Consider the following 27778-nt stretch of genomic DNA (forward strand, 5'->3'; position numbering starts at 1 on the left):
CAGGGTGGGTCTTTCCTCCTCAGAGCACCCTGGGCTGGGTTTGGAGCCCCTTCTCCTGTGGGATCTCTGGGACTTGTCCTCCACGTTGGAATTCTGCACTGTGGAGCCACTCAAAATGGCCTCTTCCATGATGTTCTGCTGTAGGGATTTGCCCTCCCTGGTCTCCATCCTCAGCTCCTTTTCTGGGGGAGGAAGGCCAAGGAGAGGATGGGATTTGCCTCCGTGCCAGAGGGAAGGGGAAGGAGATCCCCCCAGTGCATCCCCAGCAGGATGGGGTTGGCAGCAGGGTTGTCCTGCAGCCGGGGGCTGTGCTGGGCTGGGAGATGGAGCAGGAGAGAGGGGGAAAGGGGCACTGACTTCCTCCTCACCTGCCTGGGGCTCCTGGGGCACCTTCTTCTTCCTCACAGCCTCCTCCTCCATCTGGCCATGTTTATGGGATGGAAAATCCTGTTTTGAGAAGAAAACAAGGGATAAGTACATTGAATTTTGTACTTGTTTGAAGGCAAACCTGGGGAGGGTCTAAACCAGGATTACAATTTAATAAGAAAATGAAGATCAAGGCAATGATGCAGAAACGCTGCCCTAAACTGACAGAGTCAGGATATAACCTGACACCCTGTTGCTGGTCAGGCTGGTGGCAGCAGTCCCATTAAATGGTGGCTGCAGTCCTGTTGGAGTGATGAACGTGATTCTGTCCAAGCAGTGATCCTGTAGAAGGGTCTGGTCTTCCTCTGGAGGTCCAGTGGTGGTTCTGGAGCTCTTGTCCTCTGGGAATCCAGTAGGCAAGCTGCTCCTGGTGTTGCAAGGCTCAGCTTATGTCCAGGTAGGAATGCTTGGATCCTCCCCCTGGGCAGAGCATGCCACAATGGGATGATGGATTTTTATCAGTCCTGCAGTGACACTCAATGGCCCATTCCCAGAAGATATCTCCCCTGGAGGGCGTTATCAGGGCTGAGTCATGGAAGAGATCAAGAACACTGCCCCGCCTGTTTATAGCAGTTGATGAAGATGGGGATTGAAAACATGCATTTGGTTCCATCTTACACTGCAGCCTGAAACAGTGGGGGAATCCCTGCTCAGGGGGTGAACACCACCCCCCTTACCCAAATTGGCTCAGGTGTAAAACCCCCACCCTGGGAAGGCCACACACACAGGGGACAATGTCACACTTGCCCTGCCCCAGGGGAGGTCTCTGTCCCTGTCACTCTGTGGCTGTCCCCCCTTTTCTATTTCACAGGCCGGGGGCTTTTCGAAATCTAAGAATAAGTTTTTTCTTTGTCCCTGTCACCTTTGTGACATCTACACAGAGCTTCCCTTCCTTTTCATACTCTTTTCAGAAAAGAGGTATCACAATGTTTTGGGCCAAATTTCCACTTTTCTTATATTGGAACCTGCCAGCAGCTGAGCTGGAGCTGTGCAGGACCAATGGATTTTGGAATTGCCACAAAATTGCTTCTACTGTCAGTTTATTAAATTTTGGGATTTGTTTGCGTGTTCACCACAAGTGACTTGTGGGAATAGCAAATTCAAGGCATTTTCTGTTAAGAAACAACTTTACTTTGTCCAGTGCCCAGGGGATGCTCAAGGGGTCTCTGAGCCTCTCACACTGGGGGATGCTTGGGAGGGGTTTGGGGGGTTGTCCCTGTCCCTGTCACCCCAGGCCATTCCCCAGGGGTGTCCCTGTCCCTGTCACCCCAGGCCATTCCCCAGGGGTGTCCCTGTCCCTGTCACCCCAGGCCATTCCCCAGGGGTGTCCCTGTCCCTGTCACCCCAGGCCATTCCCCAGGGGTGTCCATCATTCTCACCCAGGGAATGCCTGGGGGGTCTCCCTCCCTCTCTCCCCTGTGCCAGGGGGTGCTCGGGGCAGTCTCTGTCCCTCTCAGCCCAGGGGATGCTCGGGGCTCTCTGTCCCCTGGCCCTGGGGGATGCTCGGGGGGGTCTCCATCCCTCTGGCCTCAGGCAATGCCTGTGCAGGGCTGGGCACCAGGGGCTCTGTGTCCCTCTCACCGCTGAGGCTGCTCGGGGCTGGGGGGGCTCTGCCACCTTCTCACCCCTGGGGAGGCCGGGGGGGTCTCTGTCCCTCTCAGCCCTGCTGGGACCCCACCCAAACATCATCGGGGGCACAGGGACAGAGACACCCCCAAAGCCCCAGAAGGGCTGAGCCTGGGGTTTGGTTTGGGGCTGAGGATTTAGGAAAGGGCTGGAATTGGGGCTGGGATTAGAGTTGGAGCTGAGATTTGGATTAGAGCTGGGATTGGGGTTAAGGCTAGACATGGGATTGGCTTTAGGGCTGGGGTTGGGATTGGGTCTGGGGCTGGAATTGGGGCTGGGATTGGAGTTGGGGCTGAGATTTGGATTAGAGCTGGGATTGGGGTTAAGGCTAGACATGGGATTGGCTTTAGGGCAGGGGTTGGGATTGGGTCTGGGGCTAGACGAGTCTGGGACCAGGATGTGATTTAATACAGAACTGTGAGTGTGTCTAAACATGGAGTGAGATTGAGACCAGGATCAGGGTCAGGTTTGGGACTGAGCTCACCCAGAGCAGGACAGGAGGGGATGTCAGTGTGGGAAGGTTTGGGGAAAATCCTGATTTGGGGAGAAACAAGGTGTGAATGCCTTGGGTTGGGGATTCCTCTTGCCCAAGTCCATCTCTAGAAGTCACCTGATGTCCATAAAAACCTCCAAAAATCAATAGTGAATAAAAAAAAAGCCACCAGGAGTGTCCCATTTCCAGTCTCATCCCTCTGGGGTTCTGGTGGTCCCCTGTCTCTGGGCTGTTGGGGATCACATGGGTCCTGGGGATCCCCCCTCTCCAGGGTCCTGCTAAGGGATGCAGGCAGATTTTGGGGTCCCAGGGTCCCTCTCTCCAGCCTCCCCTCAATCCAGCCACTTGGGCTTCCCCCCTCTTCCCACCACCCTGTCCTGCTTTAGGGCAATTTTGGGAGAAAACTCCCGAAAGGGGTTTCCTCTAGAATGCAGATTCAGCAGCCCCACCCTCAGCCAGTTCGGGAAAATATTTCCTTGGAGAAAAGTGAAAAAACCACTTTATTTAACAGGCAAAGCATTCACCAGCACAAAAATTGAACAATATTAAGCAATAAAACTTCCTGCTGCTGGAAAATAGGTGACAAACTCCAAAAATCCTTCCTTGGGCTGGGGCTTGGCTCACTCAGTCTCTTATCAGTCTCTTATCAGTCTCTTATCAGTCTCTTATCAGTCCCACCTGTATTGGAAATGCCACGGCCCAGGCTCAGCCCGGTGGGCCACAGGTGGGAGCTGCCGGTGGTGTTCTGGGTGTTCAGTCCAGAGCAGGTTTAAACAGCTCCAAAGAAATAGAAAAACCACAGTCCAGGGAACTTCTCTGCCTCAGAGAGGTAAAGCAAAGGAGAGCTCTGTCCCGCCCTCTGTCCATCCAGGAGCCGGAATGTGGAGGAGTGAGAGCAGTGTCTGAAAACAAACTGCAGCTTCTTCCTCCTCCCCTTGGCTCTCAGAACCAGCCTTAAAGGTGCAGAACTCATTTCTGGGCTAAACGGACCGATGGGGCACGAGCATCATGAAGTCACCCCAGGACGCGCCCCTGTCAGGGTCAGGGGGTCCCGTCCCCGCCTCATCTCCGGGCTGCCGGGGGTGCCCCAGCTCCGGTATCGCCCCTTCCCCTCTCCCCGCCCCGGGGGTCCCCCGTTCCACAGCCCCGGCTCTCACGGGGATCCCCAAAACCAATGTCCCGCCCCGTCGGTACCGGGCCATCCCCACGTGGACCCCCGGGACCCTCCCGAGGGGCGATCGCGGCTCCTCTGCCCCCGAAAAAGCTCCTCTTAGGGAGCCCAGAGATACCCGGGGCTCGAGTCCGGGATCTGCCGGCTCCGAACACGCTCCAAAAAAATCCTCCCGGACACCCCTGGCTGGAGTTATTTGGGAATTGAGCTACTAGAGCTGGGCTTCTTGTGGGACTTTCAGCAGCCTTGTGTTCCTCACCCTGGAGTAAATGAACCTTGTCAGTCTCGCTGTATCATTTGCTCACTCTCCTCCAGTGATTTTAAGAAACTTTTCAAGGAAGGACAACAAAATATTTTCTTTTTCACTGGCCACCAACAACAGCCATTTTCCTCATCAGTTCTCCCATAAGTTCCCCGGGAGGAAGGAGGGACTGTTTCCAAGTTTCCAAGAGTTCCTCCAGAGAGAACCACAACCTCCTCAGAGTAGGGAACCGTGCTGTTTTCAAAGGCACTTGGGGTCAGACAGCAGTGCCTAAACTCACAATGCCCGAAAAATGTTGCCATCTGGTTAAGAAAATTGTTACAGAGATGCCTCTGCCCCAATTAAAGTGCCAACGAAATCAAATCCATCGTGGATTTTATTGAACAGTAAATGTGAGGTAGAGAGAGAGTTGGAAAGAATGAGAAGAGGGCGGCGGGCAAGGGAGTGACAGGGACAGAGACCTCCCCTGGGGCAGGGCAAGTGTGACATTGTCCCCTGTGTGTGTGTGGCCTTCCCAGGGTGGGGGTTTTACACCTGAGCCAGTTTGGGTAAGGGGGGTGGTGTTCACCCCCTGAGCAGGGATTCCCCCACTGTTTCAGGCTGCAATGGAAGATGGAACCAAATGCATGTTTTCAATCCCCATCTTCATCAACTGCTATAAACAGGTGGGGCAGTGTTCTTGATCTCTTCCATGACTCAGCCCTGATAACGCCCTCCAGGGGAGATATCTTCTGGGAATGGGCCATTGAGTGTCACTGCAGGACTGATAAAATTCCATCATCCCATTGTGGCATGCTCTGCCCAGGGGGAGGATCCAAGCATTCCTACCTGGACATAAGCTGAGCCTTGCAACACCAGGAGCAGCTTGCCTACTGGATTCCCAGAGGACAAGAGCTCCAGAGCCACCACTGGACCTCCAGAGGAAGACCAGACGCTTCTACAGGATCACTGCTTGGACAGAATCACGCGCATCACTCCAACAGGACTGCAGCCACCATTTAATGGGACTGCAGCCACCACCCTGACCAGCAGGGTGTCAGGTTATATCCTGACTCTGTCAGTTTAAGGCAGTGTTTCTGTATCATTGCCTTGATCTAAATTTTCTTATTGAATTGCAATTCTAGCTTAGACTCTCTCCCTGTTTTGCCTTCAAACCAGTACAAAAGACGACAATGTGCGCACCCTTTGTTTTCTTCCCAGAACAGGATTTCCCATTCCCAAACCTTGATTGGATGGAGGAGGAGGCTGCGAGGAAGAGGAAGGAGCCCTGGGATACCCAGGCAGGTGAGGAGGAAGTCAGTGCCCCTTTCCCCCTCTCTCCTGCTCCATCTCCCAGCCCAGCACGGTCCCCGGCCTCAGGACAACCCTGCTGCCAACCCCGTCCTGCTGGGGATGCACTGGGGGGATCTCCTTCCCCTTCCCTCTGGCACAGAGGCCAATCCCATCCTCTCCTTGGCCTTCCTACCCCAGGGAAGAAACTGAGGATGGAGACCGGGGAGGAAAAATTTCCGTGGCAGAACGTCATGGAAGAGGCTGTTTTGATTGGCTCCACACTGCAGAAGTCCAATGGAGAGGAAAATCCACAGAGATCCTGCAGGAGGGGAAGCTGTAAACCCAGCCCAGGGTGCTCTGAGGAGGAAAGACCCACCCTGAGCCAGGAAGGTGGACAGAGCTTCAGCCAGAGCTCAGAGCTGGTGGTCCATGAGCAGCTTCATGATGGGGAGAAGCCCCCCAAGTGCTTGGAGTGTGGGAAGAGCTTCAGGCAGAGCAGCACCCTGATCAGCCACCAGATGATCCACACTGGGGAATGGCCCTACAAGTGTGGGGAGTGTGGGAAGGGCTTCAGCTGCAGCTCTGCTGTCATAAGGCACCAATTCATCCACACCAGGGAGAGGCCCTTCGAGTGTCCCCAGTGTCAGAAGAGGTTTCGGACCAGCTCTGATCTCTGCAAGCACCGCCGGATTCACACCGAGGAAAGGCCCCTTTGCTGCCCTGACTGTGGGAAGTGCTTCAAGCGCAACTCCCACCTCATCACCCACCGCCGCATCCACCCTGGGGAGAGGCCCTACGAGTGCCCCACCTGTGGGAAGAAGTTTCAGACCAGCTCCAATCTCCGCCTGCATGAGCACATTCACACCGAGGAGAGGCCCTTCCGCTGCCCTGATTGTGGGAGGGGCTTCAAGAAAAAGTTCTCCCTTATCAGGCACCGGCCCATCCATACTGGGGAGAGGCCTGATGACTTCTCCACATTATGGCAAGAGCTTCTCCATGAGCTCGGGCTTGATCAGACACCAATGGAGTCACCAGCAACGGAAGTTTTGCAGGTGCCTAAACTGCAGGAAGAACTTCATACGCCACTCCAGCTTCTTTCCCCATTGGAGGTCCCATGTTGGGAAGAGCCCTGGGGATCCATTTTCCCTGTGATCCATGCTGGGAAGACACCTGTCCCTTTTGCTGCCCCTCCCAATGACCTGATGTGGGATGGAAGAACATGAGGGCCTGGCCATGGCCCTGTGATTACATTCACTCCCACCTCAGGTCATTGCCAGGGGCAGGAAAGGGACTCTCTCTCCCTCTCCCTGAGGAGAAGGGTGTCCTTTCCAAGTAGCGGGAATTTGTGCCCGGGAAGAGACAGTCAGTTGTGTTGTAGTTTTCCCTTTTTCTTATCACATCTATTATCAGTATTGTTCCTGTTCCTGTTTGTTCCTTATCTCATTGCTGTTCCCAATAAATTGTTCTTATCCCAGCCCGGGATCTTTGCCTTTTGTTCTTTCCATGGGAGGCGGGAGGGCAGCGAGGGCAGCGCCGTTTTAGCGGCAGCAGGAAATTGGAGAATCCCATTCCTGAAGCCCGGCCCGTGGAAACCGAGCATCCCAGCTGGTGCCAGCCCTGGTGTCCGAGGCAACCACCCCTGGCATGGGGTCTCCATGGAACTGCCAAGGGACTGAGCATAGCAACAGGGGGCTGGTGATGGTTGCCATGGAAACTGACCCTAGCAACATGGGGCTGGGGATGGTTGCCTGCTAAGGATCACATTTGTCACAGGCCCTCAGAGGGGTTCCATGGGTACTTTCTAAAGAGTCCCCAGGCTCTTCCAGAGCTGGAATGTCACAGGCATGGACAGGGGTTCCATGGAGACCTCCCAAGGCTTTCTGGGATGGTAAAGAGCCCTGTGGTCAGAGGCAGTCACAGCCATTCCATGCTGACATCCCAGGGCACCTTGGGCAGCAAAGGCACCCATCTGTCACAGGCACTCACGGGGGCTCCACGGTGACATCCCAGAGGTCCCCAGGCTGCCAAAGAGCCAGGATGTCCCAGGCACTCACAGGGGTTCCTGTCATGGGCACAAGTGGGAGCTTCAGGCAAAAGCTTTATTTCTTTTTTGGAGAAACTCCTGCTGAGACATCAGGTGGAGAAATGACACCTAACAGCCACCATGGATCCTCAAAGCCTTGCAGCACCCCTAGACTTCTAAAATTCCTTCTACGAGGGGAGACTGTGAGCGGCTGGATCCAATCCCAGCCCCAGAATTTGTCAAAGGTCTAAAGGATTGGACAGTTGGAATAGAACTTTAACCCAATTTGTCCCACAGGATTAACAATGAAATGCCAGATAAATTAGTATAAATACAGCTCTGATTGATTCTGATCATGATCAGACAGAAAAATCTTAACCAGAGGGATTTAATGCACACGTCAGGAGCTATAACAATTATTAGAATATAGTGCTCTAGGCAGCAATATTGAAGTCAGCAGGGCCTTGCTGGAGTTGTTGGAGGCCATTGCAGGCAGAGCCTCCTGCTCCAGCAGGAACTGCCTTTCCTGTGCCATCAGCAGGGCAGGTCCCGCTGCAGGAAAAGCCCCAGGCCAGCCTCAGCACAGGGAAGGCCTCAGGCACAAGGGCAGAGTGCCGTGCTGGGAGCTGTGCCAGGGAGAGCCTGAGGCACCAAAGGCTCCTTGGCAGCAGCAGCTGCTTGCAGCCCATGGCCAGAAGCCTCCCTTGGCAGCCCGGCCTGGTGGCCACCACTGCAGAGCTGCTGCCTCAGGGCTCATTCCTGGCTGGCCTCTGAAAAGCCACTTGTGCTCCAGGAGCCTGACTGGGAAGCCATTGGCCCCAGCACCTTGGGGACAAGATATCAATGACAAAACTCTTCATGCCAGCAGAGCCAAGACAGGGGCAGAGGAAAGGGCAGAGCCAGGCCCAGGGGACAGGACTGCCATGGTGATGGCTGTGAGGGCACTGCCCCTGCAGCAGCCTGGCTGCCCTCAGCAGACATTCTGGCCAGAAGCATTGTGAGGGCACCCAGCACATCAGAGAACCCACACTACAGGAATTCTGACCTTGGGCAATTCCTGGAATGGGGAATCCACTTCTCTGGAAAAACAGCTGTAGTTTCATGCCACTCTCATAATTGCAAAATATTTCCTCTTCTAACAAATGTAAATCTGCCCTCATTCAGTTTAATTGTATTGACTCTTTTTTTGTCACTGCAAGATTTGGGAGAAAATAACTTTGATCTCTATTTTTCCATTTTCACAGTCCTTGGAGAGGACTCAAAAATCTCCCAAGATGGGATTTGGAGGTCTCATCACAAAACCAGCAGGGAGAATCTACAGGCTCTGGGGTCAGTGGTGTGGAGCCTGAGGACAGAACAGGAGTAGCCTTGGAGGGATTGATGGGTGGTTTCAGAGGGGCTGGAGCTTTTCTTCATAGTGGGAATGAGCCTGAAGAAGACATAATAGCACCAAGGGCAGCTGGGGAGGCACAGAGTGCACACCAGGAGAAAGGAATTTCCCTGCCAGGGCAGGGCTGTGGTGCAGCACGTCCCCCAGCAGGAGCCTGGAGCAGCCCCAGGCTTTGTGTGGGCAGGCAGAGGCAGGCAGGAGGCAGAGCTGTCAGCAAAGGAAGGGGCCAGCCAGGTGGGGCAGCCGGGGGATGCCCACAGCCTGCAGGGACAGAGGTGCAGGTTTGCTCAGCACCAGAGACACCTTTGCCTTGCTTGTCCCCAAGTGTCATCACTGCCACCAGTGTTCTGCTCTACCTGGAACCTGGTAGAGGTTGACATGGTGACATCACCGGGTGGCTGTGTAACATAATAGAGCAGGCTGTGACATCACAGAGGACACATTCTCAGTCCTTTCCCTCAGAAGGTTCTATTTAAAGTTTAAAGTATGAGAAACTTCAGTGTTTCTCTTTTTGAGTCTCTGAGAAGTTCTTTGAGCATACTCTGAGGGACTGAGTCTGATGCAAAGAGCACCAAAGCCCCGGAGGGTCATTACAGTCCTTGTGCTGTGTCTGTGCTGCTGAGCTGGGCCAGGCTCCTGGCCCAGAGGCAGCTCCTGGCAAGGGCAGCAGAGCTGCAGAGAGACAGCTCTGGCCAGGAGCAGCTCCTGTGCACAGCCCAGCAGGGCTGGGGCACTGCCAGGGCCCCTCAGGGACACCAGCAGGGCACAGACAGAGCTCTCAGGGGCTCAGCACTGGCAGGGGCTGTGGCATGTCCCAGAGGGGGCTGTGTCACAGCAGCTCCTCTGTGGCTGTGTCATGGAGGCACAGAGCAGCTGTGATGTCAGCAAGGGGCTGTGTGACAGCACAGAATGGGCTGTGTGAGGTCACAGATTGGGCTATGACAAGACAGAGTTTGTTGTGTGAGGTCACTGAGCAGCTAGAGCATCATAGAGGGAACTGTATGACATCATAGAGGGGTTCTGTGACATCACAGAGCAGGCTGTGACATCATGGCATGGCTGTATGGCATCATAGAGCTGGCTGTGAGGTCAGAGTGTACACTGTGACCTTACAAAGTGGCAATATGACATCACAGAGAGGGTTTTGTGATATCATTGAGGGGTTTGTGACATCACACATCTGTCTGTGACATCACAGAGTACGGTGTGAGGCCATAGAGCAGATCCTGAATTCATAGAGGGTGGCTCTGTGACATCAGAGAGAGCATTGTGACATCACTGGCCAGCTGTGTAACATCATAGAGCAGGCTATGACATCACAGTACAGATTGTGACATCACAGGGTGACTTTCTGACATCACAGAGTCTTCTGCGACATCACAGTGCAGCTGCATGACATTCCAGGGTGACATCCCAGATTTGGCTCTGTGACATCACAGGGGCTGTGTGAGGTCCCTGGGGAGGTCACTCTGTCCCGGCCCCCCTCACAGTTCCCCCCAGAGCAGTCCAACCCTGCTCGTGCACAGCGGGGTCCCCTGTCCCCCCGGGTCCCCCCGCCCCCGGCGCCGCAGCCTCCCCCAGAGGATGTTCCACGAGATCGACCCCAGAGCCTGACACGGGGACGGGGGGCCGGGGCCCTGGGGGTGGCACAGGGGGACAGGGACCCCCCAGCAGCATCCCCGTGTCCCCCAGGGCCAGAGCCTGGGCCAGGACTCCTTCACCCTGGTATGAATGAGGCCTTGAGAGCGCTGAAAAAATCCCCAGCAAGGGATCAGCAAAAACCAGATTGAATATTAAGGGACAGCAGCACAAAGTTCCTTGGCAAGAGTCACTCTGCTCCTGACTGGACACTTTAGGCACACCAAGGAAACAAAGCAACAACAACAACCAAAAAAATCCAGACAATCAAACCAGAAATAAACCAAGAACGGTCCCTGTGTGTGTGTGACACAAGGACAGTGACAGCAAGGATGAAAGAAAAATGGCCCAAAAGCTTATCAGAGCTCGATCTTAACAGGATTTAACTTATACCTTAACCTAAACTGATACCTTCAGTTTCACATTTTAGCAAAAAAGAGCTTTTAGCAGGATTAATCTAACTTGTAACCTATGATTTTGCAATTCAACAGCGGAGAAACATTTAATAAGCTGTATTTAACTCAGCTTATAACTTATATTAAACATAACTACTTAGGAAAACAATAACTCTTAGCAGTGTTTAACTTCACTTAGACCTTGTGACTTACCCTTACCTACAGGCAATGTAAGTAAGGTTAAGGCATCCTGGCCACACTTGGCATCAACAGCTTTCTTTGGCAGGGTGAGAACAGGGATGTTGTGCCACTGAGGGAACAAAACCAGTTCCCAGGGCTGCTCCTCCAGAAAGCAGGAGCTGGTTGGGCAGCAGCAGTGCCTGGAGCAGACAGTGTTTGTGATGAGCTGCAGAGGAGCTGAGCCCAGGGGCTGTTGGCCAAGGCCGAGCCCCAAGGAGCATTTCTCAGCTGGCAGGGCAGGCTGAGAAGGGGAGGGGGGAATGCAGCAGCACAGGGCCCATGGAACCAAGGGACCATTGTGACACTGTGGGGCCTTGTGAGACCAAGGGACCATTGTGACACTGTGGGGCCTCATGGAATCTTGGAGAGCACTGTGACATTGCTGGGCCTCATGGAACCAAGGGGACCGTACTGACACTGTGTGACTTCATGAAAATGTAGGGACTGTAGTGTCACTGAGAGACCCCATCAAACCAAGCGTCCATTGTGACACCGCAGGGCCTCATGGAACTGTGGAGACCATTGTGAGGCTTTGAGGTGCCATGGAACCAAGGGACCATTGTGACACTGTGAGACTCAGTGGAGCCAAAGCTCCATTTTGATATTGCAGGGGCTCATGTAACAATGGAGGCACCATTAAGAGTTGGCAGCCTCATGGAACCAAGGGGCCATTGTGACACTGTGGGGCACCATGGAACCAAGGAGACCATTGTGACACTGAAGGGACTCATGGAATCATGGAGACCATTGTGACACTATGAGGATCCATGGAATAAGCAAAGCATTGTGACACTGTGAGGCCTCATGCAACCAGTGAGACCATTGTGACCCTGAGGGTGCCCATAAATCCAAGAGGACCATTGTGATACTGTGGGGCCTCATGAAACCAAGAGGCCTTTGTGACACTGCAGGGCTGCATGGAACCAAAGGTCCAGGGTGACACAGAGGGGCCTTGTGTCATCAGTGGTCCATTGTGACACTGTGGAGCCAAAGGAGACCATTGGATCACCAAAAACCCCCAGGGTCCAAAGATCCATTGTGACATCACAGGGCTCATGGAACAGAGGAGTCCCGTGACACTGTGGGGCCTGGGGAATCACGGAGACCATTGTGACACTGCAAGGCCTAGTGGAATTGTTGGGACCATGATAACATTGAGGGGTGCCATGAAATTGTTGGGGCCATTGTGAAAATATTGGGCCCCATAAAAGCAAGGGAACACAGAACAGCTCTGGCTGGTTTGGCTTCCCAGGGGCCACCTGACTGGTCCAGCTGAGCTTGGCATGTTGAGGGTCTCTTCTCATCTGCTACTGAAACACTGGGGCTCTGTGCTTTCCTTCATATGGAAAAGAATTGTCCTTCTCCTCCAGGCATGCATGGCCACAACTGGAGTTTCACCTCCAAATTTCCTTATATCCAAGGATTGTTCCCATAGGAATATTGCCAGGACAAGACTGGCTGGCAGTGGTTTCATAAGGGTCAGCTCCCATCTGTCCCCAAAGCACTGGGGAAGGCTCCGTGTTTTCCTCTCTATAGGAAAGAACTGTCCTGCTTCTCCAGGTTCCCATGGCCGAGATTGGGTTTCCACCTCCAAATCCGCTATATCCAAAGATTGCTCCAGACAAAATCTGCCATTCCTGGCAAGTCTGGCTGGCCTTGGCTTTGTGAGGCTCTCACCTGCCTTCCAAACACTGGAGCTCTGTGCTTTCCTTCCTATGGAAAAGAACTGTCCTTCTCATCCAAGTGTCCATGGCCAGGAATGGCGTTCCACATCCAGCATTCCCTGTTGTGACAGCCTGGAGGAGATTGTTGGCTGGAAATACTTTGTGTGTGGGGGAGAGGTGGGGGCAGGTCCAGCCCTGCTCTGCCCTGGAATCCCAGCCCTGCCCTTCCCTGGAACCCCAATCCCCCCAGAGCCTGCCCCCCAATCCCAGCCCAGCAGTGGCTGCCAGTCCCTGGCACAGCACAGGCAATGCTCCACAGCCACCTCTGCAGCCCCAGCCCAGCTCCTGAGGGACCAAATGAGCCCAAGCCCCACCTGGGGGAAGGGCCCAGGGAGACCAAGGGGTATTGAAGGCTGACCACAAGGCAAGCACACATCTTGCCCCTACCTCCTTTTGGAATTTCCATCTGAACATTGCTGGAATCCAGGAGTTGGTAGCTGTGTGTGTGCTTCTCTGTATCACATTTTTCTCTCTTCCCGTGTCTTCTATTTTTGTCCTCTTGCAAATTTTGATTAACTTAAAATTGAACAAGCTATGAGTTTGTGAAGTTGAATGGGCCAAGTCAATGCTTTGAGAAGTGTTTTGTGTTGATTGAATGTTGTATTAAACCTTTTGCCAAAGTTTCTCTGATTTTCTAAATTTGCCAGTAAAGTCTGTTTTGTTGCTTGGAGCTCCTGACAATCCCTTGTTGGTATTTCTCCAGCACATCCAACTCAGAGGACACAAACAACTGTAAATTCCTTTTAAGTGTCTCATTGAGAGAGTTGTTTCCAGGATAGGAGTCAGGGCTTGTCTGTGCTGCTTGGCCCAGCCCAGGCAGGGCTTTCCCAGCCACATTCCACACTCCATTGCCCAGCTGGAGCCGCTGCTGCCTCTGAGTTGTGCTGCCCCAGCCCCAGGGACGCTCTCCTTGTCTGCCCATTCCCCCACGGTCTCTGGGCAGGGATGGCCTCACTGGGGACTGCTGACATCCTCAGCAACTTGGAGGCTGCTGCTGAATTTCCCTGCTCCAGAGGCTTGTTCAGCATTCAGCTCTTCAGTGCAGGAATTCAGTGTCCCAGGGCTCATGAACATTCAGAACACCTGAACAAGCCAAGCCTCTGGGAATAATTTGATTTAATTGTCCAAATAATTTGTTCAGCTTTCAGCTCCCCAGTTCAGGAATTCAGTGTCCCAGGGCTCATTAACATTCAGAACACCTGAACAAGCCAAGCCTCTGGGAATCATTTGATTTTAATTTTCAAATCCTTTGTGGTTAAGTAGATCTCAGTAGTGCATTGAAACTGAATACATGATATTTAAAAAGACAGCGAGAAAAGATTTTTTAGGTCCTGTTTAGTTTTTTTTTCCTGTTAATTCATTGATATGTGCAATCTCCAATTGACACTGAATCCAAGTACCTCCTCATGAAGTTTGAATAGATATGGAAATAAAGACCCTTCATGGCTGACAGTCAATCAGACTCTGTCCCTACCCCCACACCACCATTTCCCCCATCCAAGCCCTGGCACTCAGAGCAGCCTTGTGCAAATCTGAGCTCCCTCCAGCCCAGGCTGCACCTGCAGCTTTCAGCTCCTTGGCTCCCACTCCCACCTGCTTTCCCTGGAAAAGGAGCTGCCCGAGACACAGAGGGATGTTCATTTCTTGTCAGCCAACAAAGCCAAGGGAAGGCACAACTCCATCAAATGCAAAAGTCATTCTTCTCCCTGGCTGTGCCCTGCCCCTGATCCCCACAGCCTGTCCTGTTTCCTTCATCCCTGCATTGCCAGGGATGTTCTGGGACAAGGGAGTTCTACTCTTGGGATGGAGGGAGGTGCAAGTGCTGCCTCTGGATTGGGAACCACAACTCATCAGGTTTGTGTCCTTTGGGGGTCAGGAACTGGTGAGACTCAGAGGCACAGAAAGTTTCTCTTCATGGCCAACAGACCACAGTTGAACAGGACACAATTTAATAACAATCTCACTCTTCCCTGAGCTATGCACAATATCCCAGCAGTGTCTGATGAGTCCATCACCCACAAGTGATTTCCATCCTAGAAGTAATTTCAGACAAAACGTGGTTCTGTGATCGATATAAACACAATTAAGTTCTTCTATCAGGATGCTCATCCTGGAGTGGGGGCAAAACAGCTCCAACAATTCCTGATTTGCAAAGCTGTCAGTGGTGGGTGGAGAAGGGAGGTCAGGCTGCTTTTGGTGTTGAGGAAATGCTGAAACCAGCCTGACTCATTTCATCTCCTCCTGTCCTGGCTGATCTCCCCTCTTTCCCCTTCCACCCATTGGCTTTTGTCTCCCACCAGGCCCCCGGTGAAGAGCCTGGCTCTGTGTTCTCCATCCCCTCCTCGCTGGCACTGCCAGGCTGGGATGAGGAGCACCTCAGCCTTCCCTGCTCTGGGCTGGACAAGCCCAGCTCCCTCAGCCTCTGCTCACAGCCCAAGGGCTCCAGCCCCACCTTGGAGGCCCTTCCCAGACCCTGCTCCAGCTGCCAGACATCTTTCCTGCCCTGGGCAACCCAACCCAGGCCACAGTGACCTGGAGAATCCCCGTCCTTGATGTCCTGGCCACACAGCCCTGGCCCCTTGTGCCCATGTCAGGCACTGGGGTGGATCCTGTGGAACATCCTTTGGTGGAGGCTGTGGCTCCAGGTGGGCCGGGGGGATCCCGGGGGACAGGGACCCCGCTGGGCATGGACAGCATTGGACTTGTTGGGAGAAACTGTGAGGGGGAGCTGGGGCCGAGTGACCAACCCAGTGACCTGACACAGCCCCGCTAGGATGGCACACAGCCCCTCTGGGATGTCACACAGCCCCTCTGGGATGTCACAGCCTCCTTTGTGAGCTCACAGCCCATTCTCTAATATCACACAGCTGGTCTCTGATGTCAGAGCCAATTCTGTGATGTCATAGTCTGCTCTGGGATGTTAGACCTCTGCCCTGTGATGTCACAGAGGCAGTCTATGATGTCATAGCTGCTCGATGACCTCACATTACTCACTCTGTGATGTCATAGCCCCCACTCTGTCACCTCATGTTACCAGATGATCAATTGCCTACACAAGGTGAGCTCACACCTGGAGTTTGTTCTCCACATCCCCAGTCCTATGGAAACCACACAGTGCCCATTGTGTGAGAAGGGGAACTGGAAGTTCAGCAGCCTCAGGGTCCTGCCAGCTCAGCCAGGCCCACTGGAACATTGGGGTCCACGACCACCAGTGACCACCAGAGAGACCCCCAGGAGAGAAGAACACATGGGTAAAGGGAAGGGGAAATATGTCAATGATTTTGGGAAATGATTATCATATGTATGTTTAGTCCAGGACAATCAATGAATATGTGTGCAAAATACAGAAAATAAACAGAAACTTTCCTGTACTCAGCCTGCATGGCTTTGGGAGGAGCTCTCCCCCATGCATCCAGCTGAATAAAGAATGCTGCTTCTTAATGCTACACTGGGGTTAAGGAGTTTTCTATTTTACTGAATTTTTGGTAACACTCCCACTGCCAAGGAAAGCTCTGTCTGCTGCTGTTCACAAGCAGAGAAGGGCTGGGGGCAGATGTGGGGCTCAGAGGCTGCCTGGGGCACAGTGACCATGAAATAAATCAAGTTTTCAATGTTCTGTGAAAGAAGGAGGGGCAACAACAAAACTTCCACACTGGAATTAGGAAGGGCAGACTTTGGCCTTTTGAGGATGCTGATTTGCGGAGAATCAAATCAGGTCCTGATTTGTTTTAAGGGAAACATCCCTTAAAAACAAAGGGGTCCAGGAAGGACGCACATTTCAAGAAGGTAGGTTAAGGGGGAAGGAGCAGCCTGTCCCAGTGTGGCAAAAGATGAGCTGGTAAGGAAAATGACTGGCCTGGTTGCCCATGGAGCTTTTGTGGAAACTCAGGAGATAAAAGGACTGGCAACTCAAGAAGCATTTAAGGATTTCAATGGGTTTTTCAGAAAGAAAAGTTGAGATGTGAAAGCTCAATTAGAACTTAACCTGGCGGCATCTGAACAAAAGGGTTTTTTTTTTTTAAATTATAGCAAAAGTAGGGGGAAGAAGAACCTCTACTATTTTTGGATGCAGTAGAGAATACAGTAACTAAAAATAAGGAAAAGGCTGAGCTACTTAACACCTTGTTTCCCTCAATTTTCAATATTAGGATAGGCTGTCCTCAGGACAAGTGTTCTCCTGAGCTGGTGGATGGGCACAGGGAGCAGAACAGCCCCCTGGAATCCAGGAGGAAGCAGCTGCTGACCTGATGAGCCACTCAGATGCTCACAGGTGTATGGGATCAGATGGGATCCATCCCAGGGGGATGAGGGAGCTGTGGATGAGCTCCCCAAGCTGCTCTCCATCATTTACCATCAGTCCTGGCTCAGCAGGGAGGTCCCAGAGCACTGGAGGGGCCAGTGTGAGCCCATCCCCAGGAAGGGCTGGAAGGAGGAGCTGGGGAACTCCAGGCCTGTCAGCCTGACCTGGGTGCCTGGCAAGGTTATGGAACAGATCACCTTGAGTGCCATCACAGGGCACCCACAGGATGGCCCAGGGATCAGAGCCAGCCAGCTCAGTGGATTTAGGGGTGGCAGGTCCTGCCTGACCAACCTGGTCTCCTTTTATGCCCAGGTGACCCACCTGTGGATGTGGGAAAGGCTGTGGATGTTGTGTGCCTGGACTCCAGCAGAGCCTTTGACTCTGTCTCTGACAGCATTCCCTGGAAAAGCTGCAGCCCACGGCTTGGGCAGGTTCCCTCCTGGCTGGGAGATTTAAGAGCTGGCTGGAGGCTGGGCCCAGAGAGTGGTGGGGATGGTGCTGCACCCAGCTGGTGTCCAGGCACTGGTGCTGTCCCCAGGGATCTGTGCTGGGCCCAGTCCTGTTTAATATCTTCACTGATGATCTGGGTGAGGGGATCGAGTGCAGCATTCACAAATTTCAGATGGCACCAAGCTGGTGTGAGTGTGGATCTGCTGGAGGGCAGGACAAGAAGACCCAGCCTTAAGCTGCACCAGGGGAGGCTCAGGCTGGACAATAGGAAGGAGTTCTTCACAGAAAGGGTGAGTGGGAACTGGAATGGGCTGGCCTGGGGAGAGGTGGCAGAGTCACTGTCCCTCTCCAGTGGCACTCAGTGGCATGGTCTGGGGGACAAGGCAGTATTGGGGCATTGGTTGGACTTGATGATCCCAAAGGTCTTTTCCAGCCTATTTGATTCTGTCATTCTCTGATGATTGGGACACTCTGGGGCCATTGTGACACTGCAGGGCCTTGTGGAACTTAGAGGACCATGGTGACACCATGCAGCCCCACAGAACCAGGGGTCCATTGTGGTGCTCTGGGGCCAAATGAACTCAGGGAGTGCCCCGTGACTCTCTGGGTCCTCGTGGAACCACAGAGGCCATTGTGACACTGCAGGGCCTCGTGTAACCAAGGGGTTTCACCATTTTGACACTGCAAAACCAAGGGGACCATTGGGAGACTGCAGGGCCCAGTGGAACCAAGGGGCCGTTCTGACACTGTGGGGCCTCATGGCACCCAGGGGACATTGTGACACTGCAGGATCCTATGTAACCAAGGGGCCACTGTGACACGATGGGGCCTCAAGGGATCTGGAATAATGCTGTGACACTGTGTGGCCTCGTGGAAACAAGGAGTCCATTGTGACACTGAGGGGACTTGTGGAACCCCAGAGACCATGGTGACAGTGTGGGACCTCATGTGACCATGGGGCCATTGTGACACCCTGGGGCCCCATGGAACCAAGGGGCCACTGTGGAGCTGCAGCACCAACGAGAACATTGTGATGCTGTAAAGCCTCACAGAAGCAAGAAGTCCCTTGTCACATTTTGAGGCCCCATGGAACCAAAGAGACCAGTGTGACAGTGCAGGGCCTGGTGTAATCAAAGGGCCATTGTGACACTGAGGGGCCCCATGGAACCAAGGACATCTTTGCAGATGACACCACGCTGGGTGGGAGTGTGAATCTACTGGAGGGTAGGAGGGCTCTGCAAAGGGACCTGGACAGGCTGGATCCAGGGCCCAAATCCAACAAGGTGAGGTTTGATAAATCCAAGTGCCAGGCCCTGATATTTGGCCTCAGTGCTACAGGCTGGGGACAGAGTGTCTGGAGAGCAGCAAGGCAGAAAGGGACCTGCAGGGACTGATGGACAGCAGGCTGCACATGAGGCAGCAGTGTTCCCATGTGGCCAAGAAGGCCAATGGCTCCTGGCCTGGATCAGGAATGGTGTGGCCAGCAGGAGCAGAGCTGCTGTGCCAGCAGTGATGTCCCCCCAGCTCTGCACACAGACATTGCTGCTGCAGCTCCAGAGAAGGGATCACAAGGGCATCTCTGCAGAAAACTTTGCTGGAAGATCCTTTAGTTCATTTAAAGGCTCCAAGAGTGCAGCCCCTCATTGACACAGTCTGTGGCCACAGGGAAGGTGGAGAGAAACAAAATGAGAAGTGGCACAAACAATGACATTTATTTGTAGTCAAGATTAAAAAAAAGTAAAAAAAGGGGGAAAAAACCACACAACCAAACCAATAAGAAGTATCAAAGTTGACTTTTATTACAAGTGATTGGCAGAAATTGGACAGCAGTTTAACATTTCTGAAACCATCCAGTCATCGTTCTCCACACTGCAGCCTTGAGCTCCTGGTTCCTCAGGCTGTAGATGAGGGGGTTCAGGGTTGGAGGCACCACAGAGAAAAGAACTGACAGGGCCAGATCCAGGGATGGGCTGGAGAGGGAGGGGGGCTTAAGGTACAGAGAAGTACCAGTGCTGAAGAACAGGGATAGCACAGCCAGGTGAGGGAGGCAGGTGGAAAAGGCTTTGTGCCGTCCCTGCTCAGAGGGGATCCTCAGCACAGCCCTGAAGATCTGAACATAGGAGAAAACTATGAACACAAAACAGCCAAAACAGAAGCAGGCTCTAACAACAATGAGCCCAAGTTCCCTGAGGTAGGATTTGGCACAGGAGAGCTTGAGGATCTGTGGAATTTCACAGAAGAACTGGCCCAGGGCATTGCCATGGCACAGGGGCAGGGAAAATGTATTGGCCGTGTGCATGAGAGCATTGAGAAAGGCACTGGCCCAGGCAACTGCTGCCATGTGGGCACAAGCTCTGCTGCCCAGGAGGGTCCCGTAGTACAGGGGTTTGCAGATGGACACGTAGCGGTCGTAGCACATCACGGTCAGGAGGCAAAACTCTGCTCCAATGAAGAACATAAAGAAAAAGAGCTGAGCAGCACATGCTGTGTAGGAGATGTTGCTGGTGTCCTAGAGGGAATTGTGCATGGCTTTGGGGACAGTGGTGCAGATGGAGCCCAGGTCAGCGAGGGCCAGGTTGAGCAGGAAGAAGAACATGGGCGTGTGCAGGTGGTGGCCGCAGGCTACGGCGCTGATGATGAGGCCGTTGCCCAGGAGGGCAGCCAGGGAGATGCCCAGCAAGAGGCAGAAGTGCAGGAGCTGCAGCTGCCGCGTGTCTGCCAATGCCAGCAGCAGGAAGTGCCTGATGGAGCTGCTGTTCGACATTTGCTGTGATGCCTTGGCATGGGGATCTGTAAAAAAAATAATCATGGAATAGTTGGGTTTGGAGAGGACTTGAAATATCCCAGCACAGCCTGGAGGCACTTTCCCCTCACTGCCTGCCCAGGGCTCTGCTGCCTGGAGCTGTCCCTGCCAGCAGCTGCTTCCCTGTGCCCAGGGCTGTGGCTTCCCTGCCAGTGCTGCCAGAGCCCAGCCCAGCCCTGGGGGCTCAGCTCTGCCCTGCAGAGCCCTCCCAGCTCAGGCACTGCCCAGGGGCAGCTCTGGCTCTGCAGGCTCTGATGGAAACATGGTAAAAACCTTGAGGAGCTGTTGGAAAAGCGACACTGATGCTGCCCCTAAGGGCTGATTTCTTTCACTGCCTGGTTTTCTAAGATCTCAGAAAAAAAAAAAATTTCTACCTGAACTGAGGGATGAATATCTGTGTGCAATTTGCCATCCATACAACCTAGAGAAGTAGATTAATAAAGCAGGATTTTCCCATTTATTCAGGTCCTGCCTTGCTGTGCTCCCTGAATAATCTACTTGGAAATGTTCTGCAGTTCAATGCCATGCTGGGAGCAGTCCTGAACAATGCAGCATCCTCCCCACACAAGGAGAACACTTCCAAGCCTCACCAGCTGTCTCCTCCCAGCCAGATCTTGTCCCCCAGTGCTGGGAGCAGCTGCCAGGGCTGGCTGAGAGCTGTCCCTGGCAGGCAGCAGAGTCCCTGCCCCAGCACAGCGCCCTGGGCTGCAGGACCCTGCTCTGCAGGACAGCCCTGGGCACCCCTGGCTGCTCTGCACAAGAGACAAGCAGAGAATGTACTCACAGGCTCTGCAGGCATTGGCATGTTCCAGCTTGAGGAGATGGCTCCAGGAGCTGCAGCTGCATTGTCCTGCAGCCAGAGGTTCCTGTGCCAAGGGCTGGCAGTGATTGTGCCCCAGGCACTTCTCAGCCCCTTCCCAGCCCTGACTGATTGAAGCTCTCTGTGCCTCTGGGCTGTGCCCAGGCTGGCTGCAGGCAGTGCCCCAGCCCTGCTGGGCTGGCACAAGAGCTGCTCATCCAGAGAAATGTGCTTTTGAAGCTCTTCTTGGTGACCAGGAGCTGCCTCTGGGCCAGGAGCCCAGCCCAGCTCAGCAGCACAGACACAGCACAAGGACTTTAATCAGCCTCTGGGGCTTTGTGCTCAGGCCCTGAACATCAGTCCCTGAGAGGGAGCTGAAGAAACCTCTCCAGAACTCCAAGGCAGAATCCAACTCCAAACTTTCTTGGACTTTTAATGGGTCCCAGAGAGGGACATGACTGAGAAAGTGTCCCCAGGCCCCAGGCAGAGCAGAGAACTGCAGGCAGTGATGACAGGTGGGGACAAAGAGAAGCCAAGTCTTGGTGCCCTGGGGCACAGCAGGGTCTGTGCCAGCAAGGGCTGGGAGGAGACACCTTGTGCTGAGGCCCTGGGGCCTCCTGGCACAGCCCCAGCCAGGCTGGGCACTGTCAGCCTCTTGTGCTGCCCTCAGCATCCCCCCCTAGCCCACATCCCAGTGGCCTCAAGGATCTGCTGCAAGGAGTCCCTGGGGAGCCTTGCTCAGCAATGGCCCTGGGGGCTCCTTCATGCTCCCTGAAGGGACTGCAGGTTTTTCAAAGAACTTTGGCTTTGGCTTTTGCCTTGGAGTCTCTGAGAGGTTTGTGCAATCATGGCCTCCAATTATCTGCTGTAATTAGTCCCTGCAGAGGCTTTGTCAGGAACAACACTCAGTGTGGCTCATCAATGCTTCAGGGTACTTCAGATATTTGAAGGTACTTGGTGTTTCCCTTTTGATACAGACTCTGTGAGAGGTTTGTGCAGTCATGGCCCCAATTATCTGCTTTAATGAGTCCCTGGAGAGCTTTGTACTGACACTCAGTGGGGCTCATTAATGCCTTGAAATACTCAAGATTTTTAAGGTACTTTGGATTCTCCTTTCTACACTCTGAATCTTGAAGAGGTTCTTTTGCCATCCTGGCCTCCAATTCTCTCCTCCAAGGAGTCCATGAGGAGCCTGTGTTGGGGATGGACCTCAGTGGGTCCTATTAATGCCTCGAGACACTTTGGGGTTTTCTTCTGACTTTGACTCCTGGAAAGGTTTGTGCAATCTCCTCTCAGGCCCTGAGGTTCCAGGGCTCAGCTCCAAATGCTCCACAGGCCTCATTAGGATCAAGCAAGTCCTGTCAAACCATGGCTCTGCCTTGATTTCCCTCTGCTCTGGAGCAGTTCATTAGGAAGATTTCCTTTTACGTTTATGGAGAAATATTTCAAAGAGCTTCTAAGAAAAATGTAATCCTATTTTAAACAGTGTATTTTATTACTGTTCTCTTTAGAAAAGAGCTGATTGCAGCATTCTGTGCTTGGTATTGATCCAGGGTCTCTCCTAAGGAGTTCTGGCCATGTCAGTGAAGTTTTACCTTGAGAACTGACCCAGAGTGGACAACCTTGCCCCACATTATTGAACCCCATGTGAGAAACGATTTTCACTTTCAAAAATGTAAATGCTTTATTGAGACCATATCAAAATAAAACAGAAGACTGAAGAAAGAAAAGGATACAGCAGCAGGAGCAAAGGATTCAGTGTGCTCAGGATTCAGGATTGTGTGCTCATCTACAAAATGGATGTTCTGTCTTTTATACCTCCATCCCCTCCCAAAGTCTTGTCAATCGACTCCTTCTTCACTGTCCAGTGGTGGAGATCACTGTCTCACACCTTGATTGGAGGTCAGGTGCTGCCATAGTCACAAGCCAACCCTCCCAAATGCCCCAACTACTGAGGCCATCCTGTGATAACAATGCAAGGGGAAGGGGAAGGATAACTATACATCTACAAAACTTCTCTTAACATAGATTTAATATTCACCCCTTAATTGTGAGAGTCAACCGTAGGATTACTCATCCATAACAAGCCCCCCTTTTTCTTTTTCTAAAAGTCACTTGTTTGAAAAATTAAGTAAAAAAACTTTCTCTCTCTCTCTAATGTCATGCCAGCATCTGTTGATGTTGGCAAGGACAGTGGGAACAGGAGAAAAAGTCTCAGGTTTTCCTTAGACACACTCATTAGGAATGGGCAAAAGGGCATCCCAGAGGTCCCGTAGGGCTTTGACTCCCATGTACCGTGCCTGTGTGGCTGCTACCCATAGTTGGTGCATCTTAGGGGTGAGCACAGAGGCCAACTCAGTCCTGCCCTCCAGTCCCTGTTGAATTAAAAGACAACTGAGGAATTACAGAGGTCTGGTCTGGCCTTTTGTCCCAACCTTACCATGCATATGGTGTTGCTACCCACAGCAGGGCTATGGAGCCTTCTTGGTAGCAAACAAAGGGGCCAACCCGGCCTTGCCCTCCTTCCTTTGTCTTATTTTCTTGAAGAAGCTGCCCCATTACCTTTTACAGTCCCTTGTGTACTTCTCCTCAACAGATGCTGATAATTCTCACCCATGAAAACAGCAAGACAGTTCTCGAGCTGGTTGGTGGAAGCTTGACTCTACTTTTTGAGCATCTTGGTGTTTTTCTGGTTGTCTCAGTCTCTGCTTGAGAGTCAATCTTGTTTCACCCAGCCGGGATGTTATAGTCCACTCTTTGGGTTCTTCTCCTGGGCCTTTGTCTCTGTTGCCATGAGTCCATCCCCGCTCTGCAGCTCACACGGCCGATTCGGTGGTGAGCAGTGCCTGAAAGGGACCTTCCCACTGAGGAGTTAGAGGCTGATCTCTCCATGGCTTAATCATCACCCAATCCCCGGGATTAATATTATGGATTCTGAAATCCAGGGTGGTAGTTTGAGGAATTGCCCCTTTATGTCTTAGCCCTCCTAAGGTTTGTGCTATAGACATCACTTATTTCTTGGCATTGGCTTCCCCTTCCTCATAGGTGGCAGCCTTCTGGGGTGAGGTCAGGAAGGGAAACCCAAACATCATTTCATAGGGTGACAGCCCCAGATCTGACCGGGGCTGGGTTCTAATTCTTAATAAGGCCAAAGGGAGACATTTTATCCATGACATTCAGGTTTCAATCATTATCTTAACTAGAGCTGTTTTAAGAGATTGATTCATTCTCTCAACCCAACGGGAACTCTGTGGATGCCATGAAGTGTGTAATTCCCATTTTACTCACAGGGCCTGAACCCCTTTCTGCAATATCTTTAATGTGAAGTGAGTTCCCCAGTCTAAATCAATCCTGTTGGCCATCTCATATCGGGGAATGATTGATTCTAGAAGCGTTTTACTCACAACATTGGCATTGGCTTTCACAGTGGGCACCATCTCTACCCAATGAGTCACATGATCTACTATCACTGGCAAAAACTTCCACAATTGTACCTGGGGAAGCTCAGTAAAGTCTACTTGGATGTTTTGAAAAGGCTGTAAGGTTACTTCTCACCCTCCTCTGGGTGTTTTCCTCATGATCTTCTTATTCACTTGTTGACATATAACACACTGTTCAGTCACCTGCTTAGCTATCCCAAAAATTCCTATGCATCCCAAATCCCTCAGAAATTGATCACTTAGTACTTGTGTACCCCAATGTGTTGTCCCATGTATGCCTTCTAGCATTTTCTTGGCAAGGGGTTTATTCAACATTTGCCTCCCATCTGCTGATCTCCACTTCCCTTTGTTATCTTTCTTGACTTCTATTTTAAGGAGTTCTTCCTCTTCTGTCCCACTGAATGCAGGGACTTTTTGCATTTCTCTCATGGGTGTTAATACTATTATTAGTTTTTCTGTCTCTGATTCAGTTGCAGTTTTAGCCTCTAAATCAGCTAAATTGTTCCCTTGTGCCCCTTTTTGATGTCCTTCAACATATACCACCACTACTTCCTCTGGTAATTGTAAGGTTTCTAACTCTTCTAAAAGAAAGTTTTTGTGAATCAGTCACTTTCCTTTTGAATTGAATAGCCCCCTCTCTTCCCAAATTTTTCCAAAGGCATGCACTACTCCAAAAGCATATTTTCAGTCTGTATATGTTGTTCCCCTTTTCTGTGCTAATATTTCCAGAGCTCACTTTAGGGCATACAACTCACACCTTGGGCTGACCAGTTGGAAGATAACTTTCTCTTTTCTATGGCCACCATCCCTTCATGCACTATAGCGTACCCCGATACCCTGTGCCCCTTTATTACCTGTGAAGATCCATCGATGTTCAGTCATTTTCCACCTTGGAGTGGTTGATCTGTTAGGTCCTCTCTTCCTTTAGTTTGATAGTTTATAACCTCTAGGCAATTATGTATTAGTTCCTCATGTGGTTCTCCATATAAAAACTGGGCAGGGTTGAGTTGGTTACTCAGAATTAGCTCTAAATCATTAGCTATTAAGATCGCTTCATAATTTAACATACAGGAATCAGTGAGCCATTTCTCAGCCTTTTAGCTTAGGATACTTCTAACTGAGTGTGGGGTATATATTTTCAATTTTCCCGTAAAAGTTAATGTCTTGGTTTGAAAAGACAAGTGTCCACTAAGGAAGGCAGGAGCTTCCCTTGAAATGGAAAATGTAAACCCCCTCCCTCTGAATTATTATAATTTTGAAATTAAGAGGCTCTCAGGCAAAGATATTGGCATAGGAATAACAGTTCTTCACTAGGAAAACTAAAAATACAAATGTAATAGTACAAACAAAAAAATAACAACCTACTGACAGAGTCAGAATACGTGTTGGTCGGGTGTTGGCAGCAGTCCCATTCAATGGTGGCTGCAGTGCTCCTGCAGTGACAGGTGTGGTTCTGTTGGAGCAGGGATCCTGCAGAAGGGTGGAGTTTTCCTCTGAAGGTCCAGTGGTGGTGTAGATGAGCCTGATCTTCCTCTGGGAATCCAGTGGGGAAGAAAGCTGCTCCTCTGGGCATCCAGTGGGGCTGAAAGCTGCTCCTCTGGGAATCCAGTGGGGAAAAGGCTGTACTGGTGTCCCAAAATCTCAGATTATATCCAGGTAGGAATGCTTGGCTCCTCCCTCTGGGTGGAGCATCTCACAATGTGATGATGTAATTTTTATCAGTCATGCAGTGACACTCAATGGCCCATTGACAGAAGATACCTCCCCAGAGGGAGGATTGGTTGAGGGAAAGATAAAGAAAAACTGCCCAATTAACAGAAGATAACTGCCTCACCTCTTACAGACAGGAATTGAATACAACCCCAGCTACGTCTTTCAACTTAAGACATTTACAAAAGTTGCCATTTTAAGTTCTAACTGAGTTTGGCCTCCCTATTTTTTTTTCCTACATGCTCTAGCCACCCCCTTAAATACTTCCTGAGAGACCTGACCCTCCTTCCAAAGCTGATACATCCTCTTTTTATTCTTAAGTTCCTCCAAAACCTCCTTGCCCATCCAGGCTGGGCATTTGCCTCATCGACTTGTCTTTCAGCACACAGGGACAGTCTGTTCCTGTATCCTCAAGGTCTCTGTTTTGAAGCACACCCACCCTTCCTGAACTCCTTTGTTTTTAAGGAACTCTCTGAATAAGTCTCCTAAACAGGCCAAAGTCTGTCCTCTGGAAATCCAATGTAAAAGCCTTATTGATGTTCCTCCTGACTTCACTGAATATTGAGAACTATAATTTCACGATCACTGTTCCCCAAGTGGCCTCCAACCACCACATCTCCCACCAGCCCATCTCTACTTGCAAACAACAGATCTAACACAGTCCCTCCCCTGATGGGCTTACCCATCTGCTGCCACAAAAAGTTGTCCTCCACAAACTCTAAAAATTTCCTGGACTGCCTTTTTTCAGCTGTTTTAACTTCCCAGCAAATGTCTGGCAGGTTGAAATCACCAACAAGAACAAGAGCTGATGATCCAGAAACATTCTCTAGCTGTTTATAGAATGAGTTGTCCATCTCTTCTTCTTGGTTGGGTGGACAATAACAGACTCCCAGTAGGATGTCAGCCTTGTTGGCCTTCCCCCTAATTCTCACCCACAGGCATTCAACTTCATCATCATTAGTTTCAATACCTATGGTGTCCAAAGCCTCCCTAATATAAAGGGCCACCCCTCCACCTCTTCTCCCTTTCCTGTCTCTCCTGAAGAGCTTGTAGCCATCCAGTGCAGCGCTACAGCCATGTGAGTCATCCCACCACGTTTCCCTGATGCCAATTACATCACAGCTTTGCTGCTGCACCATGGCCTCCAGCTCTTCTTGTTTGTTACCCATGCTGTGTGCACTGGTATACATGCACCTCAGCTGATTTCAGCCCTAACTCAAGCTTGCCACCCTTGGGCCTGCTTCCAGACAGCCAGATGCATCCCCTTCCCCCTTCAAACCTAATTTAAAGCCCTCTCAACGAGTTCTGCCAGTTCATGAGCAAAAAATCTTCTGCCCTTAACAGAGAGATGGATCCCATCTGGTTCCAGTAGAGCAGGTGCTGTAAAAGTTGCCCCGTGATCAATGAATCCAAAATTCTGCTGATGACACCAACCATTGAGCCACTTGTTAATAATGTGAGCTCTCCTATTCCTTTCACCGTTTTTCTCAGCCACCAAAGGGCCTGAGGAAAAGACTACCTGTGTCCCTGTCCTATCAACCACTTGTCCCAGTGCCCTAAAGTCCCTTTTAACTGTCCTGACATTCCCCTTTTCAATCTCATCACTGCCAGCCTGG

General features: G+C 51.7%; 1 pseudogene; it reads right to left on the reverse strand.

Moving 5' to 3' along the window:
• LOC143692710 (uncharacterized) overlaps nt 1-27778 on the reverse strand; it is a 75963-nt pseudogene that overhangs the window by 31582 nt on the left and 16603 nt on the right.

This window comes from Agelaius phoeniceus, assembly GCF_051311805.1.
Source record: "Agelaius phoeniceus isolate bAgePho1 chromosome W unlocalized genomic scaffold, bAgePho1.hap1 SUPER_W_unloc_2, whole genome shotgun sequence".
In the NCBI taxonomy this organism is placed as follows: Eukaryota; Metazoa; Chordata; class Aves; order Passeriformes; family Icteridae; genus Agelaius; species Agelaius phoeniceus.